The sequence below is a fragment of the Saccopteryx bilineata genome, chromosome 6 (genome assembly GCF_036850765.1).
Source record: "Saccopteryx bilineata isolate mSacBil1 chromosome 6, mSacBil1_pri_phased_curated, whole genome shotgun sequence".
In the NCBI taxonomy this organism is placed as follows: Eukaryota; Metazoa; Chordata; class Mammalia; order Chiroptera; family Emballonuridae; genus Saccopteryx; species Saccopteryx bilineata.
In genome coordinates, this window is record NC_089495.1 from 151,677,560 (window position 1) to 151,700,214 (window position 22,655).

The following is a 22,655-nucleotide window of genomic DNA, read 5'->3' on the forward strand; positions in this document are numbered from 1 at the left end:
TGAAGAATAGCTCTCCAGGCTTTTCACTGACTGTTAAAAACTCGGGAATCATGTGAGCATATACCTGTCTTAAACATTCGTAACATTAAGTGGGCAAAAGTGTAGAACTATAAATTCATGATAGAATAACTGGACTGAAATTTCTTACAATATTATTTCTGGTCTTACAGAACTAGTCAGAATTTGAGAATGCAGAGCTTCAAATTACAATGAGTAGGTACATATAAGCCGATATAAATTGAGACTTGATTTTATGTTTAATAACTTTCTCAGGCCCTGGCCAGTTGGCTCAGTGGTGGAGCGTCGGCTTGGCATGCGGGGGGGACCCGGGTTCAATTCCCGGCCAGGGCACATGGGGGAGGCGCCCATTTGCTTCTCCACCCCCACCCTCCTTCCTCTCTGTCTCTCTCTTCCCCTCCCGCAGCCAAGGCTCCATTGGAGCGGGGATGGCCCGGGCACTGGGGATGGCTCCTTGGCCTCTGCCCCAGGCGCTGGAGTGGCTCTGGTCGCGGCAGGGCGACGCCCCGGAGGGGCAGGGCATCGCCCCCAGGTGGGCAGAGTGTAGCACCTGGTGGGCGTGCTGGGTGGATCCCGGTCCAGCGCATGCGGGAGTCTGTCTGTCTCTCCCCGTTTCCAGCTTCAGAAAAATACAAAAAATAAATAAATAAAATAAATAAATAAATAAAAAATAACTTTCTCAGATTACAAAAATAATAAATTTCGTTGTGGAAAAAATTGAAAACTACCAAAAAGTACAAAGAAAATAAAGTCACCTATAATTAAATCACCAAGAGAAAAAATATTGGTATATATATATACTTCTGTCTTTTCTAAATAGTATATTACATATGTGTTATTTAAAGCCAAAGTGACTACAAATTTCCAATGCCAGTTTCTCTTACAAGAGAAATAATGATTTTAATGCTATGGGCATGAAGTTACACATTTCACAGGCATTCTCCCTTCATCCTCACCAAAATGCTATGATAGGCATTTCTTCCATTTTATAGAAAAGGAAACTGAAGATTTGGGAATTTGAAAATTAGAATGCCCAAAGGTTCATAACTAAAAAGTGAAACCGTGACTCATACCATGTCTATCTTAAAACCCCTAGATTTCCCATATGCCATGATACTGCTCCCACCATCATATTTTTTTTAAAACATGATGTACAAAATCCCAAATTATGTTATCACATATATTGCATCAAATAACAGAAATGGGAAATCATATAAAGCTTACCTTAAGCCAAAACCAAAAAAAAAAAAAAAATGTTTGACTTTTCATTTCAGTGGTTGGAAAGTATACTACCATTTTTTCATCTGTTAGAGGATCCAATTACCACCATCTTCATAGTTGAAAAGGAAATCAGTCTTACTGCTAGAAGAACTTCATAGCATTAAAGAACTGAATTTAAAAGGACTGGGTGCTTAGTGGAAAATCATTTAAATATAATTTCTCTAGGCATTTATGAAACTGCACATTTCTTGGGCTTTGAGTCAGTTTTGCTTTTGAATTGATGGATCTTTTCTGGAAAAAAAATAGCATAACATTTATTAATGGCTAACATTTATTAAGCACTTACTATGTGCCAGGCAGCATTACACACTTAATCCCAGAACAGCCATAGACTCCCTTTTTTATGTTTTCTATTTAATAAATGAGAACACTGGCACAGTGAGGCTACAGGACTTTTCAAGCTCACACAGCCCTTGAACATTGGAGTTCAGTTAGAAATCCATAGCCCATGCCCTTCACCACTTTAAAGGACTGCCTCTAGTCACCCCCGGGAGTTCTTACGGATACATTTTCCCAGGAACATATAAATGTAAAGTTGAAGGAACACCCCAATGATTATACATCATTCATGCACTATTCCTTGTACTAGAAACAATATTGGATCAGTAGTCTGATTCATGCATTTATGTTCTCGGTTTCAGATAAAGCTGCATCATGGAAATAATGGTAGATGTTGCTATATTTTGCTTGAGTGGTTATCATTACGTGTAAGTTATAACAACACCTAATTTATTGATGAATTTTCAAAGCCTCTCCCCTGACAATATAATCTTTGGCAGAGTGATTTTTAGCATTAACCTCAGCTGGCAGAGTAATTATAGCCTGTCTGCTCTTTTCTTTCAACCTAGAGGTAATATTTTCTAATACACTTGCAGTTTCCCAAAAAAAGGGCCAAACAGCATTTGGAGCAAGACAATTCTTAGTTGTAGAGAACTATCCCATAACCCTCTGACATCATTCAGCATCCCATGTCACCTCCCCATCCCACACCCACACAGACACATAAACAAAAATACTCCTATACTTTTTCAAATGCCCAGCTGACACTGAAGCTGACACATAACCACAGGAATGAAAAAACAGGACAAATATGTATTGATCAAGTCACCAAAAAAGCTGTATGTTCTGACTGAGCCACAGCAAACATGCAGCTGGAACTGCGGCTGTTGAAGGAATTATTTGTCAACAATCCCCTCACATTTTAAGGGACCCAGAGTGTCTGATTATTGAAAACTGTCACTCACCAGCTACTTCTGGGGAACCTGTATGGACCAGCTCTTCATACAAGTGCTTGACCGGCGTGACCTGTGTCATCAGGGTCCCATGCAGCCAAATGAGCAGAGCCCTGTGGTCATGTTCACAGAAGCTTTCCTTCCCTGTGCCACACACAAAAGGTCAATGACACCACCTGCTGATGATGTTCTTTTCATTACTGTGATCTCAATTCTAACTGAATTTTCTCTATGACTAGTTGCAAATTCACTCCTCTGATGACTGTTAGATCAAAGGCCTAGTGCACGAATACTCGACCAGTTTCCCTCACTGCTGTTTCTTTTGGTGACCAGCTGTGGACTCACTCCAGCATTTCCCAGGTGCCTACTGTGCGTGCTTGACACAGCCCAAAGAAGCAGACTCAAAATTTCACAGCTGTATCCCTCCCTGCACTGCAGTCAGGGACAATCTTAATGAGACTGGAGCTTCTCAAACTCAAAGTGCTTATTTCACCTGGGGATCCTGTGAAAATCTTTAGTCAGCCCAGGGTGAAGACCTGCATGTGTAATAAGCTCTCAGGTCCTGCTGTGCTGCTGTCCATTACCCACACTGAGCAGCACGCGTATACATCCTCCCACTCCAGGTTCTGATGAAAGCCCGCATCCCCCAACCCATCTGGGCCAGTGAATACCAGGCACACACACTCACTGGCTAACTAACCCCTGAGAAATACTGGGGAAGTGCTGAAATGTGGAGATGAGACAGCACTGGAAACCACAGCGGGAGTTCACAAGCACATGGCAGGCTCCTAGCTCTACTGAGTGTGTGCCCAGAGCAGACACATGCCACAAGAGAAGGGCCTGGGCTCTGGGGAGGAAGTTTGTTGGACAAACTTAGAGGCAGGCATTTCAGGGAAAGCAAACGCATGCATGAAGAGTGTACTCCTAGGTGAATCTTCTTAATCTTGCCCTTGCAAAACTCCTTTGCTCAAAAGTCCCCAAACTCTGGTGCCATTACCTGAGTCACAAATAAGTGGATTGTGAGTGTTACTGTAACTGTGCCATGTAAACATGCGCCGTGGCTTACTGAGCGGAGATATCCCTCACTTGGAAGAGCTAAGCACACACTCTAGTCTAGGCCTTTTGCAATGTTGGAGTGAAACATTTTAAATCTCTCTTACCGTGATGGCAAGTACTCTGAGGGTATATGGAATTTCCAGATCATTTCTTTAGGTCAACGATTTACAGAAGACAATTTCCTAAAGACTTCACAGAACACTATATGTCTAATTAGCAACAAAGGACAACAAAGAATTCTTTTCAGAAACTATACTCAATATTCAACATCTTCCATTTTTTTCACATGAAATTGTGTCCTTAGAGTTAGCCATGGAAAGCGCCATAACCCGTGGTGCGAGTAGCATGTGCTCCTGGGCTGTGCTTCAGTATCCACAACCGTAGCAATCAGTAACACAAACCAATCCTGGTGGGGGCTCATTCACATCTCATGATACCCATGTATGGAAAGGGCTATAACTAAAAAGTTTTTCCAAGGAAAGTACTTGCTTTTTTGTTTTTAAAGCTAATCAGTTGATTAATGCCAAACAAACTGGCTTTATTTCCTAGATTTTGGCCAAATCATTAAAAAGCAAAGCAAAGGACTCCCCCTGATGTGACCTCACTAATGCTGACAACTGGAGTCTGGATGAAATTATTCCATGGCTTAGAGTCCTCTGAGAAAGCCTTCAGTCTGTACCCCTGGCACTTAACTGTCATGGCCCCACCCCTCAGTAGCCTTATTCAGCCTTCTTTTCTTTTATAGGAAGAGACCTCTTGCTTTACCTGGGCACTTGACCACTCCAAACATTTCCTAGCCTCCCTGGTCAACGGTATGTAAACAGAAGTGGCTAATGCAACTTGTGGGAAGTATGTTTAAAAAGGAGAGATGTCGGGCACTGGCCGGTTGGCTCAGTGGTAGAGCGTCGGCCTGGCGTGCAGGAGCAGGAGTCCCAGGTTCGAATCCCGGCCAGGGAACACAGGAGAAGCGCCCATTTGCTTCTCCACCCCTCCCTCTCTCCTTCCTCTCTGTCTCTCTCTTCCCCTCCAGCAGCTAAGGCTCCATTGGAGCAAAGTTGGCCCGGGCACTGAGGATGGCTCCATAGCCTCTGCATCAGGCACTAGAATGGCTCTGGTTGCAACAGAGCAACGCCCCGGATGGGCAGAGCATCACCCCCTGGTGGGCATGCCGGGTGGATCCCTGTCGGGCGCATGCGGGAGTCTGTCTGACTGCCTCCCTGTTTCCAACTTCAGGAAAAAAAAAAAAAAGGAGAGATGTTATCATGTCATCTTCCTTTCCTCATCCTCCTGAGTGGAATGCTGACATGATAGTGGGGCTTAAACAGCCACCATTGACCAGGAAGTGGAAGCCATGTGTTGAGGAGGGCAGAGTAATAAGACAAGAAAGGGCTGTATCTTATTAAAAGTAGTATCAATCATGACAACACGACTAATTCATAATACAGAATTCAGCTTACTGGACTTCTAATCAGAACTTTTTTCTATTATATACTGCCTCTAGCAAGGGTGAGGGTTGGAATCTTAACCAAATAGAATAATCAGTAAGGGCCATTCGAGACATATTTTGGGGCATAAGAAGCCTGGAGCCATATGGTACCTTATAGAAATTACAAAAGACACACCTTTGTCCAAATGAATAAAGTTCAAAGCCAGAGCATACAGCTTGGCGAGCAGTGTCCCCAAAATATTTTTCCCCTAGATTTTATGCAGTATACAATCTAGAAATCTATACATTTTTTTTTCTGAGCAAAAGGTGGTGATTCTCATTTGCTTTGCAAAACAACCCATGAAAAATTTGCTCAAGAATCCTTACAAAAATTAAAATGAATGGTTACACAGCCCCAGAAGAAATTCCAATCTTAAGAACCTATGTTTCTGGACCCGGGTTCGATTCCCAGCCAGGGCACACAGGAGAAGCGCCCATTTGCTTCTCCACCCCTCCGCCGCGCCTTCCTCTCTGTCTCTCTCTTCCCCTCCCGCAGCCAAGGCTCCATTGGAGCAAAGATGGCCCGGGCGCTGGGGATGGCTCTGTGGCCTCTGCCTCAGGCGCTAGAGTGGCTCTGGTCGCAACATGGCGATGCCCAGGATGGGCAGAGCATCGCCCCCTGGTGGGCAGAGCGCCGCCCCATGGTGGGCGTGCCGGGTGGATCCCGTTCGGGCGCATGCGGGAGTCTGTCTCTCCCTGTTTCCAGCTTCAGAAAAATGAAAAAAAAAAAAAAAAAAAGAACCTATGTTTCTATGCTTAGGGATCCAGAAATTTATCCTAATAATTCTCTCACATCTGACTGTTTACAACTCACACCAACACAAATGATTTGGCTGTTAGTCCAGGCTCTAAGATCCAGGTGAGCCTGAAAATTAGGGCTGAAAGTAATCAGCTTCTAATCTAAAGAAACAGTAACGAAATTAGAAAGAACTGCATTTTGTAAGCATTTAGCAAGCCTCTAATTGTACATTGTCTAAATTCTGACTTGTAAAGACATTTGAATCACTATAATTAACCTATTTTGGGAAGGCAGCACTTTGACAGCCAGTTTTCAGACTTATAGGAAACAATTCCTGGGAGTGTATGCTGAAGTGGAAATTCAAACACTTGTGATGTCTCAGACCCAGAGAACAGATTTCTGGAAAGTCAAATTTACACCAAACCTTGGCGCCCTTTTTTCCATCTAGATCTTTTTTTTTCTTTATTAATTTTAATTTATTGTGTTAACATGGATTCAAGTGTCCCACTCAATATAACACCCTCACCTCCCACCCCCATGTCCGCTATTTATAACCCCTTTGCCCCCTTCCCCTAACTCCCTTCCCTTAACTTCCTCTCCCCTTCCCTCTGGGACTTGCTGTCCTGTTATCTGTATTTCTGTGTTATGCATATATAATTTCACTAATCCCTTCACCTTCTCTGATCCCATTAGTCCACTTCCCTTTGACAGTTGTACTTCTGCTCCCTGTGACCACACCTCTGCCTCTATTCTGTTCCTCAGTTCACTTTGTTCATTACATTCCGCATATAAGTGAGATCATATGATATTTGTCTTTCTCTGGCTTATTTCATTTAGGATAATAATCTCCAGGTCCTTCCACCCAAAAGTTAAGATTTCCTTCTTTATTATGGTCCCATAATATTCTATTGTGGATATGTACCACTACCTTTTATTCCACTCATCCACTGTTGGACACTAGGGCTGTTTCCAGATCTTGGCTATTGTAAACAATGCTGCCATGAACATGGGGGTGCATATCTTTTTTTCATTTGGTATTCCTTTTTTTCTTTTTCTTTTTTCTTTTTTTTGTATTTTTCTGAAGTTAGAAGCAGGGAGGCAGTCAGACAGACTCCTGCATGCACTCGACCAAGATCCACCCAGCATGCCCACCAGGGGGCGATGCTCTGCCCATCTGGGGCGTTGCTCCGTTTTGGCCGGAGCCATTCTAGGGCCTAAGGCAGAGGCCATGGAGGCATCCTCAGTGCCCGGGCCAACTTTGCTCCAAAGGAGCCTTGGCTGCGGGAGGGGAAGAGAGAGAGAGGAAGGAGAGGGAGAAGGGTGGAGAAGCAGATGGGTGCTTCTCCTGTGTGCTGAGGCCAGGAATCGAAACCAGGACTTTCACATGCCAGGTCGATATTCTACCACTAAGCCAACTGGCCAGGACCTAATTTGGTATTCCTAGGATATATTCCTAAAAGTGGGATGGCTGAGTCAAAGGGCAATTCTATTTTTAATTTTTTGAGTTTTCCACAGTGGCTGAACCAATCTGCATTCCCACCAGCAGTGCAGTAGGGTTCCCTTTTCTCCACACCCTCACCAGCACTTATTCTGTGTTGATTTGTTAATAAGTGTCATTCTGACTGGTGTGAGGTGGTATCTCATTGTGGTTTTAATTTGCATTTCTCTAATAATTAGTGATGTTGAACATTTTTTCATATGCCTATTGGCCATCTGTATGTCCTCTTTGGAGAAGTGTCTATTCATCTCTTTTGCCCATTTTTTAATTGGATTGTTTACCTTCCTGATGAGTTTTAGAAGTTCTTTATAAATTTTGGTTATTAACCCCTTATCAAACGTATTGGCAAATATGTTCTCCCATTGTGTGGGTTGTCCTTTTATTTTGTTCATGGTGTCTTTTGCTGTGCAAAAGCTTTTTAGTGTGATATAGTCCCATTTGTTTATTTTGTCATTTCACTTGCCCATGGAGATAAATCAGCAAAAATATTGCTATGAGAGATATCGGACAGTTTACTGCCTATGTTTTCAAGATGTTTATGGTTTCATGACTGACATTTAAGTTTTATCCATTTTGAGTTTATTTTTGTGAATGGTGTGAGTTGGTGGTCTGTTTCATTTTCTTGCATGTACCTGTCCAATTTTCCCAACACCATTTATTAAAGAGAGGGTCCTTACTCCACGGTATGCTATTACCTTCTTTGTCAAATATCAATAGACCATAAAGGCATGGGATTATTTCTGGGTTCTCTGTTCTGTTCTATTGATCTATATGCCTGTTCTTATGCCAGTACCAGGCTGTTTTGATTACTTGTAGTACAACTTGTTATCAAGAAGTGTGACACCTCTGACTTTATTCATCATTTTCAAGATTGCTGAGGCTATTCGTGTACTTTTTTGGTTCCATATAATTTTTGGAATATTTGTTCTATATCTTTGAAGTATACCATTGGTATTTTAACAGGAATTGCACTGAATTTATAGATTGCTTTGGGTAATATAAACATTTTAATGATACCTATCCACGAACACGGTATATGCTTCCACTTATTTGTATCTTCCTTGATTTTCTTAATGTCTTATAATTTTCCAAGTACAAGTCTTTTACCTTGGTTAAATTTACTCCGAAGTACTTTGTTTTTTTGGTTGCAATAGTATAGGGGATTGTTTCCTTAATTTCTTTTTCAGACAGTTTATTGCTGGTGTATAAAAGTGCCACTGATTTCTAAATACTAATTTTATATCCCACCTTGCCAAATTCAATTATCAGGTCTAGTAGGTTTTTTTAATGAGATTTAGGTTTTTCTATGTACAGTATCATGTCATCAGCAAATAATGATAGTTTTACTTCTTCTTTTCCAATCTAGATGCCTTTTATTTCTTCTTGTCTGATTGCTGTGCTTAGGACCTCCAGAACTATGCTGAATAAGAGTGGTGAAAGGGGGCACCCCTGCCTTGTTTCTGATCTTAAAGAGATTACTTTTAATTTTTGTTAAAAGTACTCCATTGAGTATGATGTTGGCTGTGAGTTTGTCATTGATGGCCTTTATTATGTTGAAGTATGTTCCCTGAATTCCCACTTTGCTGAGACATTTGATCATAACTGGGTACTGAATTTGATCAAATGCTTCTTTTGCATCTATTGATATAATCATGTGATTTTTATCCTTTTGTTTATGTGATGAATCACATTAATCTGCAAATATTTTACCATCCTTGCCTTCCTACAATAAATTCCACTTGATCCTGATGTATGACTTTTTTAATGTTTTGCTGGTTCCAGTTCGCTAATATTTTGTTGAAAATGTTAGCATCTATATTCAGCAGGGATATTGGCTTATAGTTTTCTTGCTTTGTAGGGTCTTTACCTGATTTTGGAATGAGGAAAATGGTTGTCTCATAAAAGGAGCTTGGAAGTCTTCCATCCTTTTGAATTTTTTGAAATAGCTTGAGAACGATAGGTATTATTTCTTCTTTGAATGTTTGGTAAAATTCACCTGTGAAGCCATTGGGTCCAGTACTTCTGTTTGCTGGGTGTTTTTTGATAACTGTTTCAATTTCATTTGTTGAAATCAGTCTGTTTAGGTTTTCTAATTCTTCCTGATTGAGTTTTGGAAGATTGTATGTTTCTAATAATCTATCCATTTAACCTAGGTTGTCCAATTTTTTGGTATATAAATCTTTATAGTTTTTTTTTTACAATCTTTGTATTTCTGCGATGTCAACTGTTACTTCACTTTTGTTTCTAATTTTATTTGAGATCTCTCTTTTTTTCTTGATGAGTTTGGTTAAAGGTTCGTCATTCTTGTTTACTGTTTCAAAGAACCAGCTCTTGGTTTTATTGATCTCTTGCATTGTATTTTTAGCCTCTATGTCATTTATTTCCTCTCTGATCTTTTTCTTCCTTTTATTTCTTCTGGGCTTTATTATTTGTTTTACTTTTTCTAGTTCTTTTAGATGCAGGGTTAAGTTGTTTATGAGCTTTTCCTTGTTTCTTAAGGTATGCCTGTAATGCTATGAACTTCCCTCTCAGGAATGCTTTTCCTGTGTCCCATAGATTTTGAGTTGTTGTATGTTCATTTTCATTTGTTTCAAGGATATGTTTGATTTATTCCTTGATCTCAGTTAACCCATTCATTATTTAATAACATGCTATATAGCTTCCAGGTGTTTGAATGTTTTTCAGTTTTTCTATTGTAGTTGATTTGTAGTTTCATGCCATTGTGATCAGAGAAGATGCTTGATATAATTTCAATCTTCTTAAATTTATTAAGACTTGTTTTGTCCTAACATGTGGTCTATCCTAGAAAATGTAGTATGAGCACTTGAAAAGAATGTATATTCTGCTGCTTTGGGGTGAAAGATTCTGAAGATTTTAATTAAATCCAGTTGATCTAGTGTGTCCTTTAAGTCTGCTGTTTCTTTGTTAATATTCTGTCTGAAGGATTGATCCTTTGATGTTAGTGGGGTATTAAAATTCCTTCTATTAGAGTATTGTTGTTGATCTCATGCTTTACATCCATCAAAATCTGCTTTATATATTTATTTTATTTTATTTTAAGGGACAGAGAGAGAGTCAGAGAGAGTGATAGGCAGGAACAGAAAGAGATGAAAAGCATCAATCATCAGTTTTTCATTGCGACATCTTAGTTGTTCATTGATTGCTTTCTCATATGTGCCTTGACCGTGGGCCTTCAGCAGACTGAGTAACCCCTTGCTCGAGCCAGCGACCTTGGGTCCAAACTGGTGAGCTTTTTGCTCAAGCCAGGTGAGCCCATGCTCAAGCTGGCAACCTCAGGATCTCGAAACTGGGTCCTTCCACATCCCAATCCAATGCTGTATCCACTGCGCCACCACCTGGTCCAACCTGCTTTATATATTGAGATGCTCCTATATCAAGGAGCATCAATATTTACAATGGTTATATCCTCTTGTTGGATTGATCCCATTTTCATTACATAGTGACCTCTTGAACCCTTACTACAACCTTTGTTATAAGTCTATATTTTCAGGTGTAAGTATTTCTATCTCAGCATTTTTTTCATTTCCATTTGCATGAAATATGTTTTTCCATCCCTTCAGTTTCAGTCTGTGTGTATCTTTTGTTCTGAGGTGTATCTCTTGTAGACAATATATGTATGGGTCCTATTTACTTATCAATGCAGCTATCCTATGTCTTTTGATTGGAGCATTTAATTAATTTCCATTTAAGGTTATTATTGATATGTACTTATTTGTTGCCATTTTATTCTTTAAATCTACAATCCTATTTTTTTCAATTTTTTTTCCTTTGCTCTTTTTATAGCAGGCCCCTTAACATTTCTTGCAGTACTGGTTTGGTTGAAACAAATTCCTTGAGGTTTTTGTGGTTTTTTTCCTCCTTCAATTTTAAACAATAGCCTTGTTGGATAAAGAACTTTTGGGTCTAGGTTCTTGTTGTGCATTACTTTAAATATTTCTTTCCAATCCCTTCTGGCCTCAAGTATTTCTGTTGAGAAGTCGGATGTCATTCTTATGGGGGCTCCCCTGTAGGTAATTAATTGCTTTTCTCTTGCACCTTTTAGTATTGTTTGTCCCTTAACATTGGCATTTTCATTATGATGTGTCTTGGTGTAGGTCTCCTTGAGTTCCTTTTAATGAGACTCTCTGTGCTTCTTGAACTTGTGTGACTTTTTCCTTCATCAGTTTAGGGAAATTTTGAGCTATGATTTCTTCATAGCTCTCTATCCCTTGTTCATTCCCTTCTCCTTCAGGAACCCCTATGATGCAGTTGTCATTTCTCTTCATGTTGTCACAGACTCTCTTAAAAGTTTTTCAGTGTTTTTGAACCTCTTTTCTTTTTGCTTTTCCGCTTCTGTACCTTCGTTATCTTGTCCTCTAAACCGCTAATTCAGTCCTCTGCTTCATCAAGCCTACTGTTAATTCCTTCTAGTGCTCTCTTCACTTCTGATATTTTATTTGTCATTTCTGACAGGTGCATTTTAGTGATTTCAATGTCTTTTTTGACGCTTGCTATTAATTTAGGTGCTCATTATGTCCATCAATTTTTGCTCTGAGATCCTTGAGCATCCTAAAAATCATTATTTTAAACTCTGCATCTGGTAGTTTGGTTACTTCCACTTCATTTAGTTCTTTCTCTTAGGAAATCTCCTGTTGATTCATTTGGGTCACATTTCTCTGTCTGCCCATTTTGTATATGTATTAGGTAGTGCTGTTTGACTTTGTACTTTTTGTGGTGTCTTTATGAGGAATATGGGCTTGGTGGTACTGACCTCCAAGTACTGATCATTTCTTTTACTATGAATGCTTCTTAAGGCTACTATTTTCCCTCTTATATATATATTTTTTAATTAATTTTAATAAGGTGACATTGATAAATTAGGGTACATATGTTCAAAGAAAACATCTCCAGGTCATTTTGACATTTGATTATGTTGCATATCCCTCACCCAAAGTCAAATTGTCTTCCATCACCTTTATCTGGCTTTCTTTGTGCCCCTCACCTCCCCCCACAACCTCCTTCTCCTTCCTCACACCCTCCTCCCATAACCATCACACTCTTGTCCATGTCTCTGAATCTCATTTTTATTTCCCATCTATGTATGAAATCATATAGTTCTTAGTTTTTTCTCATTTACTTATTTCACTGAGTGTAATGTTATCAAGGTCCATCCATGCTGTTGTAAATGATTCGATGTCATCATTTCTTTTTTTTTTTAATTCATTTTAGAGAGGAGAGAGAAAGGGAGAGAGAGAGACAGAGAGGGAGAGGGAGAGGAGAGAGAGACACAGAGAGAAGGTAGGGAGGAGCTGGAAGCATCAACTCCCATATGTGCCTTGACCAGGCAAGCCCAGGGTTTCGAACCAGCAACCTCAGCATTTCCAGGACGATGCTTTATCCACTGCGCCACTACAAGTCAGGCTCAATGTCAACATTTTTTATGGCTGAGTAGTATTCCGTAGTATATATGTACCAAAGCTATTTAATCCACTCGTCCACAGACAGACACTTGGGCTGTTTCCAGATCTTCTCTGTTGTGAACAATGCTGTCATAAATATGGGTGTGCATTTCTCCTTTTAGAACACTGCTATGGTGTTCTTAGGGTATATTCCTAAAAGTGGGATAGCTGGGTCAAAAGGCAGTTCAATTTTTAATTTTTGAGGAATCTCCATACTGATTTCCACAGTGGCAGCACCAGTCTGCATTCCCACCAGCACTGAAGGAGGGTTCCGTTTTCTCCACATTCTCACCAGCACTTATTCTATGTTGTTTAGTTGATGGGTGCCACTCTGACTGGTGTGAGGTGATATCTCATTGTGCTTTGAATTTGCATTTCTCTAATGATTAGTGATGTTGAGCATTCTTTTAGATGCCTATTGGCCATCTGTATGTCCTCTTTGGAGAAATGTTTATTCATTTCTTCTGCCCATTTTTTGATTGGATTGATTGTCTTTCTGGTGTTGAGATTTACAAGTTCTTTATAAATTTTGGTTATTAATCCCTTATCAGATGTATTGTCAAATATATTCTCCCATTGTGCAGTTTGTCTTTTTATTCTGTTCTTATTGTCTTTAGCTGTGCAAAAGCTTTTTAGTTTGATATACTACTATTTGTTTATCCTGTTTTTATTTCACTTGCCCGTTGAGATAAATTGGCAAATAAATTGCTTTGAGAGATGTCAGAGAGCTTACTGCCTATGTTTTCTTCTAAGATGCTTATGGTTTCTCGGCTTACATTTAAGTCTTTTATCCATTGTAAGTTTATTTTTGTGAATGGTGTAAGTTGGTGGTCTAGTTTCATTTTTTTGCAGGTAGCTGTCCAATTTTCCCTACACCATTTGTTAAAGAGGCTGTCTTTACTCCATTGTATTTCCTTACCTCCTTTGTCAAATATCAGTTGTCCATAGAGCTGTGGGTTTATTTCTGGGTTCTCTGTTCTGTTCCATTGATCTATATGCCTGTTCTTATCCCAGTACCAGGCTATTTTGAGTACAATGGTCTTGTAGTATAAGTGTGATACCTCCTGCTTTATTCTTCTTTTTCAAGATTGCTGAGGGTATTTGTGTTCTTTTTTGCTTCCATATAAATTTTTGAAATATATGTTCTATATCTTTAAAGTATGTCATTGGTATTTTAATTGTTATTACATTAAATTTATAAATTACTTTGGATAATATAGACATTTTAATGATGTTTATTCTTCCTAACCATAAGCATGGTATATGCTTCCATTTGTTCGTATCTTCCTTGATTTCTTCTATTAATGTTTTATAATTTTCCGAGTCTTTAATCTCCTTGGTTAAATTTACTCCTAGGTACTTTTTTTTGTTGTTGTTGCAATAGTGAAAAGAATTGTTTTTCTTCATTTCTCTTTCTGACAGTTCATTGTTGGTGTATAAAAATGCCTCTGATTTCTGAGCATTAATTTTATATCCTGCCACCTGGCTGAATTCATTTATCAGGTCCAGTAGTTTTTTGACAGAGACTTTAGGGTTTTCTATATACAATATTATATCATCTGCAAATAATGATAGTTTTACCTCTTCTTTTTCAATTTGAATGCATTTATTTCTTCTTCTTGTCGGATTTCTGTGGCTAGGACTTCCAGAACTATGTTGAATAAGAGTGATGAAAGAGGGCACCCCTGCCTCATTCCTGATCTTAAGAGAATTGCTTTTAATTTTTGCCCATTGAGTATGATGTTGGCAGTGGGTTTCTCATAGATGGCCTTTATCATGTTGAGGTATGTTCCCTGTATTCCCATTTTGTTGAGAGTTTTGATCATGAACGGGTGCTGGATTTTATCAAATGCTTTTTCTGCTTCTATTGAAATTATCATGTTGTTTTTCTCCTTTCTTTTGTTTATGTGATGAATCACATTGATTGATTTGCAAATATAGTACCAGCCTTGCCTCCCCAGAATAAATCCCACTTGATCATAGTGTATGATTTTTTTCATACATTGCTGGATCTGGTTTGCTAATATTTTGTTGAGGATTTTAGCATCTATATTCATCAGGGATATTGGCCTATAATTTTTTTTTCTTTGTGTTGTCTTTGCTTGCTTTTGGAATCAAAATTATGCTCACCTCATAAAAGCAGCTTGGAAGTCATCCTTCCTCATGAATTTTTTGAAATAGCTTGAGAAGGATAGGAGATAATTCTTCTTTAAATGTTTGGTAGAATTCACTGGTGAAACCAACAGGCCCAGGACTTTTCTTTGTTGAAAAATTTTTGACAACTGTTTTGATCTCATTTGTTGTAATCAGTCTGTTTAGGTTTTCTGATTCTTCCAGATTGATTTTTGGAAGATTATATATTTCAAGGAATTCATCCATTTCATCTAGGTTGTCTAGTTTTTTGTCATACAGTTCTTCATAGTATTTTCTTACAATATTTTGTATTTCTGTTGTGTCAGTTGTTATTTCTCCACTCTCATTATTTATTTATTTATTTATTTGAGTCCTCTCTCTTTATTTCTTGGTGAATCTAGTTAAAGGTTCATCGATCTTGTTTATCTTTTCAAAGAACCAGCTCCTGGCTTCGTTGATCCTCTGTATTGTTTCTTTATCCTCTATGTCATTTATTTCTGCTCTGATATTTATTATTTTCTTTCTTCTACTAGCTCTGGGTTTTACTTGCTGTTCTTTTTCTAGTTCCTCTAGGTGCATGGTCAAGTTGTTTATTTGAGCTTTTTCTAGCTTCTTAAGGTATGCTTGTAATGCTATGAACTTTCCTCTCAGGACTGCTTTTGCTGTGTCCCATAAATTTTGAGTTTATGTGTGCTCGTTATCATTCATTTAGGAAAATTTTTATTTCTTCTTTGATCTCATTGTTAATCCATGCATTATTTAATAACATGCTATTTGATTTCCAAGTGTTTCAGTATTTTTCAGTTTTTCTGTTGTAATTGATTTCTAGTTTCATTATATTGTGATTAGAGAAAATGCTTGATATGATTTCAATCTTCTTAAATTTGTTGAGACTGTTTTTGTGTTCTAACATGTGGTCTATCCTAGAGAATGTACCATAAGCACTTGAAAAGAATGTATATTCTGCTCTGGGGTGAAAGGTTCTGAAGATATTTATTAAATCCAGTTGATCTAGTGTGTTCTTTAAGTCTGCTGTTTCTTTGTTAATTTTCTTTCTTGAGAATCTATCTAGTGATGTTAGTGGGGTATTGAAATCCCCTACTATTATAGTATTGCTGTTGATCTCACCCTTTATATTCATCAAAGTCTGCTTTATACATTTATGTGCTTCTATATTAGGTGTGTAGATATTTATTATAAATATATCTTTCCGTTGTATTGCTCCCTTTATCATTATGTAGTAACCTTCCTTATCTCTTACTATAGTCTTTGTTTTAAAGTCCATTTTGTCTGATATATTACTATCCCAGCTTTTTTTTTCATTTCCGTTTGCCTGAAATATTTTTTTTTCATCCTTTTCCCTTCAGTCTATGTGTATCTTTTGTTTTAAGGTGTGTCTTTTGTAGAGAGCATATGTATGGGTCCTGTTTTCTTATCCATGCAGCTACCCTATGTCTTTTGATGGGATTATTTAATCCATTTACATTTCAGGTTATTATTGATATGTAGGGGTTTTTTTGGGTTTTTTTTTTTGTTTGTTTTTTTTTTTTTTTTTTTTTTTTTTGCTATTTTCTGAAGCTGGAAACAGGGAGAGACAGTGTGTGCCCTGGCCGGGAATCAAACCCGGGTCCTCCGCACTCTAGGCCGATGCTCTACCGCTGAGCCAACCGGCCAGGGCGATATGTAGTTTTTTATTGCCATTTTATTCTTTAAAGCTCTATTCCTCTTTTGCTATATTCTTTTCCCCTTTGATCTGTTTACAGCAGGCCCCTTAGCATTTCTTGTAGCATTGGTTTAGTTGTAGTAAATTTCTTGAGTTTTTTTTTTTGTCTGGGAAGTTTTTATTTCTTTTTCAACTTTAAATGATAGCCTTGCTGGATAAAGTAGTCTTTTATGTAGGCTCTTATTCTGCATTACTTAGACTATTTCTTGCCATTTTCTTCTGGCCTCAAGTATTTCTGTTGAGAAGTTGGATTTCATCCTATGGGAGCTCCTTTGTAGGTGATAACCTTTTTTTCTCTAGCAGCTTTTAATATTTTCTCTTTATCACTTAGCTTTGGTATTTTAATTATGATGTGTCTTGGTGTAGGTTTCTTTGGGTTTCTCTTTAATGGAGTTCTCTGTGCTTCTTGAACTTGTGAGACATTTTTCTGCATTAATTTAGGGAAGTTTTCAGCTTTGATATGGTTGAACAAAGTCTCTATCCCGTGTTCTTTCTCTTCTTCTTCAGGAACCCCTATGATACGAATGTTATTTCTCTTCATGTTGTCACAGAGCTCTCTTAGAGTTTCCTCAGACTTTTTGAGTCTCTTTTCTTTTTTCTTCTCTGCTTCCATGCCTTTATTTATCTTGTCCTCTAACTCACTGATTTAATCCTCATCTTCATCCATCCTGCTTTTAATTCCTTCCATTGTGGTTTTCATTTCAGATATTGTATTTGTCATTTCTCACTGATTTTTTTTTATTATTTCAATGTCCATTTTTATATTTGCTATGTCTTTATTTAGGTATTCTTAATGACCATCTATTGTTTTTCTAAGATCCTTGAGCATCCTAACAATTGTTATTTTAAACTCTGCATCCGCTAATTTGGTTATATCTTCCTCATTCAGGTCCTTTTCTGGGCATTTTTCTTGATTTATTGTGTTGCATTTCTCTGCCTTCCCATTTTGTCTGTGTTTAAGAAGGCTGTGGCCACGGGAGTACAATGGGTGTGGCCTCTGTGATCCTTAGGCGTGGTCTGTCTGCAGGCCCACCACCCCCTTGCCGCTGCTGCCTAGGGCGTTCTGGTAAGGGATTTGCAGGTGCCAGCCTGATGGGGTTGTCGCTGTGGTTTCTGCCTCTCCTTCATGTGAGGAACTGTGACCACATGCCTGGGTCTACAAGCCTTGGTGGTCTGGGCTTTTTCCCTGCCTTCATTGGTGGAGTTATATGCCTTTCCTGGGCCACACCCTTGGCACCACAGGCAGGGGTGAGCATCTTTGCTCAGCTGCAGGTGTCTGCCTGTTTCCAGGTTTACACCCCGCCCCCACGGGAGGAGCCCACTCATGGGTGGGCCACAAGCCTCAGTTCTGTAGGCTGAGCAAGGCTGCCCGCCCTCACATCCTTGTTCAGCAGCCAGTCTCTGCCCTTTCTGGGGCTCCTGCCCTTCCCCCAAAAGCTGAGTTGTAGGCAGGCCCGCAGCAGGGCCTGACCACTTTCGCACTTCCCCTCCACCCCTGCTGGGCAAGACTGAGCTCTCACCCGGGCCTCGGTCATGGCCAGCCAGCTTCTGCCCTTGCCGACGGAACTGCGCTTCTGCCTCCCTCCACCACCCACCCTCAGGTGAGCCCTCAGCTGTGTGAGTGGGGGCACTGCATCATAAGATCCTAACACTCAATACTGTAGTCCCAAAAGCTCCCTCCAAGTGATTCTGCTCTTAATGCCATGAAAGAATTTGTTTGGCTGGTGTCCTGCTTCCCTTTGCTGATATTGCTTTTTCCAGGGGAAATATTTACTTTAGATTTGGGAAGTGACTCAGCCCAGGGGTTAGGATGGCTGTCCCTCAAAGTGTTTCTTCCTGTGCCTCCTATATTACACTCTCTTCCCACTGCTCTGGTCCTCTCCTCTCTCCCATCCCCTGGATCCCCGGGTGGGTGGTTGTGAGAGATGTTTACTGCACAGTCCCTTTGAGAAGAATTCTGGGTCTGAGAAATCTGTCTCTTTCTCACAAACAGTATCCTGACTTGTTTTGCAGCTAAATACTGTCTGTACACTTCTTCTAGGCTCTGGGGCTGCAGGCTGGGGCTTTGTTCCTGGGGCCCAGATCCCTCCCCTCTCCACTAAACTCACTTCCTGCCATGTGAGTCTCTTCACGCTGCCATTCACTCCCAGGAGCTGGGCAGCCCTTTCTGCTTTTCCGCTTTTCCTATCAGTCTCAGTCTGGCTTCTTCAGTGTTCCTTGGTTGAAGAGTCCTCTTAGTTTAGTCCAAAGTTGGTTTTTCCAGATGATGGTTCTTAAAATTAAGTTGTAATCCACTTTGGTTCTGGAATGTGGAAGTTAGAATGTCTGCCTATTCCATCGCCATCTTGCCTCCTCACTTTTTTTTTTTTTTTGAGAGAGAGAGAAACATTGAGCTGCTATGTGCCCTGACTAGGGAATGGAACCAGCAACCTCCACACTCTAGGATGATGCTCCAACCAAACGAGCTATCTGTCCAGGGCTTGTGCATTCCTCTAATTAATGGATAGCATTTATTAAGCATCTATATGCCAGCATGTATTGCCAACAATGTATGCTTTGGCACAGTTTAGTTGCACAAAAACCCCGTAAGATCAGGATTAATACTATCCCCATTTTACAAATAAGAAAACTGAGCCTCAGCGGAAAAATGGCAAAACTAGGATGCAAGTCCAATTGTTTGGCTCCCAAACCTGCACTCTTTTTTTTTTTTTTTTTTTTTTTAGATTTTTTTTTTCTTTATCTGAAGCTGGAAACAGGGAGAGACAGTCAGACAGACTCCCGCATGCGCCCGGCCGGGATCCACCCAGCACGCCGACCAGGGGCAACGCTCTGCCCACCAGGGGGCGATGCTCTGCCCCTCCAGGGCATCGCTCTGCCGTGACCAGAGCCACTCTAGTGCCTGGGGCAGAGGCCAAGGAGCCATCCCCAGCGCCCGGGCCATCTTTGCTCCAATGGAGCCTTGGCTGCGGGAGGGGAAGAGAGAGACAGAGAGGAAGAAGGGGAGTGTGGAGAAGCAAATGGGCGCCTCCCCTATGTGCCCTGGCCGGGAATCAAACCCAGGTCCCCCGCATGCCAGGCCGACGCTCCACCGCTGAGCCAACTGGCCAGGGCCGCAAACCTGCACTCTTAGCCACTTCCTCCTTTGGATGTTAAGAATTACATCTTTAAAAACTGAATTGGGACACATTCAGGAGGTGTTACTTGTAGCTAGTTAAATATAATCAATGGTGCTAACAGGGATGTGAGAGCATGGAACCAATGTTCCCACTCTAACGAGAGAAAAACTGTATCCCAGGCTACTTTACCTGAGTGCCTGCAGCAGCCACCTGTTACAATGAAATTTCTCCTCCTAATCTACCTTTTTATTTTTCCAGAAAAAGATATGCCAAAGGCATACCCCAGCAGAAAAATATTTGCAAAAAATGTAGAGCAAAAAATTCATATCTTTAACATATTAAAAGCCTAATACACATTCCTATCTTTGATCCAACAATCCTACCTCTAAGAATATACCCAAAGAAAATACAGTGGTACCTTGAAGTACTAGTTTAATTCATTCTGTAACCGAGCTTATAAGTCAGTCAACTTGTATATCAAACAAATTTCTCCCATTTAAAATAACTGAAATAGATTTAATCCATGCCAGCCCTTGAAACATCTCCAAATCATCCTAAATTATGTAAAAAGATGTTTTTAATTAAGAAAATGTTATGCATTTACCAATGCATAACAAAATATATCATATGAAATAAAAGAAAAAAGTGTTATTTAGTACTGTATTCTTTCCTTGGAGACAGACAAGTGTGGCTAATGGAGGTGAGTGGCGGAGGAAGAGGGAAGGGGGAAGGGATGCAGGCACTGTAGACACGTAAACTAAAACTACACTTTCTTAACACTAAATGTAAACTAAAACTGCATTTTCTTTACTTTAAACAAAACTAAAACTGTACTTTCTTTACTTAAAATGAAACCACAAAAACTTAATTGTAAAAAAAAAATGCATTTTCTTAACTTTAAACTTAACCTAAGCTTAACATTACATATTTTTCATTTATCATCACCTGTTTTTGCCTTTTTTGGCTGCACTTTCAGCACTTTCACTTGCAGGACTTTTGAATAAAAATCTGTTCAAAGAGGTTGGCTTTTGCCTGCCTTTTAAAATGTTATGGAAGTGTAACAAACAAGTGTCATTAAAAAATACTGAAGTACAACCAGTTGAAACTTTTTCTGGGTGTTTTTTTTTTTTTCAATGAAACTTGAAAGCTTCTCCCACATTGCCAGCATATCTTTAATTTTACTTGTAGAAATCACTTCCTCTGACTCTTCCTCCTCCTCACTACTAATCTCTTGCAGAAGCTCCATGTGTTTCATCATCTGTAGCTCCTTCAACTCTTCAGTTGAAAGTTCCTCCTCATGTTCCTTGATGAGCTCGTTTACATTACCCTCATCTACCTCCAGACCCATCAACTTTCTGAGGGACATAATCTCCTCCAATGCTTCTACCTTGGTCTCGGTCTCTGGTTTGAATCCTTCAAAGTCCCTGTCTGCAACAACATCAGGCCATAACTTTTTCCATGCCGAGTTCAAGATTCTTCTTGTAACTTCTTGCCATGCCAAGTCAATAATGCATAAACATATCACAATGTTGTAGTGATCTTTCCAAAATTCTTGAAGGGTTAGATTTGTATTCTGAGTCACCTCAAAGCAGCGGCAGAACAAGTGCTTTGTGTAAAGCTTTTTAAAGTTGGAAATGACCTGCTGATCCATAGGTTGCAAGATTGAAGTTGTGTTGGGTGGGAGGTAGAGGACTTTCATGAATTTGAACTCATCAAGAATGTCATCTTCAAGATCAGGTGGGTGGACTGGAGCCTTATCAAGGATTAGTCATGCTTTCATTGGGAGTTTATTTTCTTTTTTTTTTTTACAGAGACAGAGAGAGAGTCAGAGAGAGAGGGATAGATGGGGACAGACAGACAGGAATGGAGAGAGATGAGAAGCATCAATCATCAGTTTTTTTGTTGTGACACCTTAGTTGTTCATTGATTGCTTTCTCATATGTGCCTTGACCGTGGACCTTCAGCAGGACCTTGCTCAAGCCAGCGACCTTGGGCCCAGGCTGTTGAGCTTTGCTCATACCAGATGAGCCCAAGCTCAAGCTGGTGACCTTGGGGTCTCAAACCTGGGTCCTCCATATCCCAGTCCAATGCTCTATCCACTGCGCCACCACCTGGTCAAGTGGGAGTTTATTTTCTTGAAGATATGTCTTTACTGCAGGATCAAAGACGAGATTTACCCATTCAAAAAAACTGCCGCATAACCCATGCCCTAACATTGGCGCACCACATAACCTGCAGTTTTTCTTTAAGAATCTTGTGAGTCTTAAAGGCTCGAGGATTTTCAGAATGATACACTAGCAGTGACTTGACTTTACACTCACCGCTAGCATTTGCACACAATGCAAGGGTCAGATGGTCCTTCATGGGTTTATAGCCTGGCAGCTTCTTCTCCTCTGTGGTGATGAAAGTCCTCTGGGTCATCTTTTTCCAAAACAATCCTGTTTCATCACAATTGAACACTTGTTGGGGGATGTAGCCTTCCTTTGCGATAAGCGCAGCAAAACGTGTGATGTACTCCTCAGCTGCCTTAACGTCAGCACTCGCAGCTTCACCATGCCTCACCACCAAGTGGATGCCAGATCTCCTCTTGAAATTTTCAAACCATCTGTGACTTGCCTTAAACATATCTTCTGCTGCCTCTTTTGAGGTTGATTGTTCTTTCTTCTTCAAGTCGCCGTAAATAATACGTGCTTTTTTGCATATCACCATCTCCGTCACTGTATCTCCTGCTAGCTCTTTCTCTTTCACCCACACCAGCAGAAACTTCTCCATTTCTTCATGGATATTTGTCCTTAATTGGGACAGAATTGTAGTTCCTTCACTGGATTTGTGCTTTTGATGGCATCCTTTTGTTTAAGGATGGTACAAACTGTAGATGTATTGCAGTCATACAGCCTTGCCAGTTCAATCACTT

The 22,655-nt window shown here is 39.9% G+C and overlaps 1 non-coding gene across 1 annotated transcript; it reads right to left on the reverse strand.

Moving 5' to 3' along the window:
- Positions 1-16,504: 16,504 nt before the first annotated feature.
- On the reverse strand, positions 16,505-16,580 carry TRNAS-AGA (transfer RNA serine (anticodon AGA)). The gene has a single exon. It is a non-coding gene; the product is annotated as a tRNA-Ser (tRNA).
- Between the last annotated feature and the right edge of the window lie 6,075 nt (positions 16,581-22,655).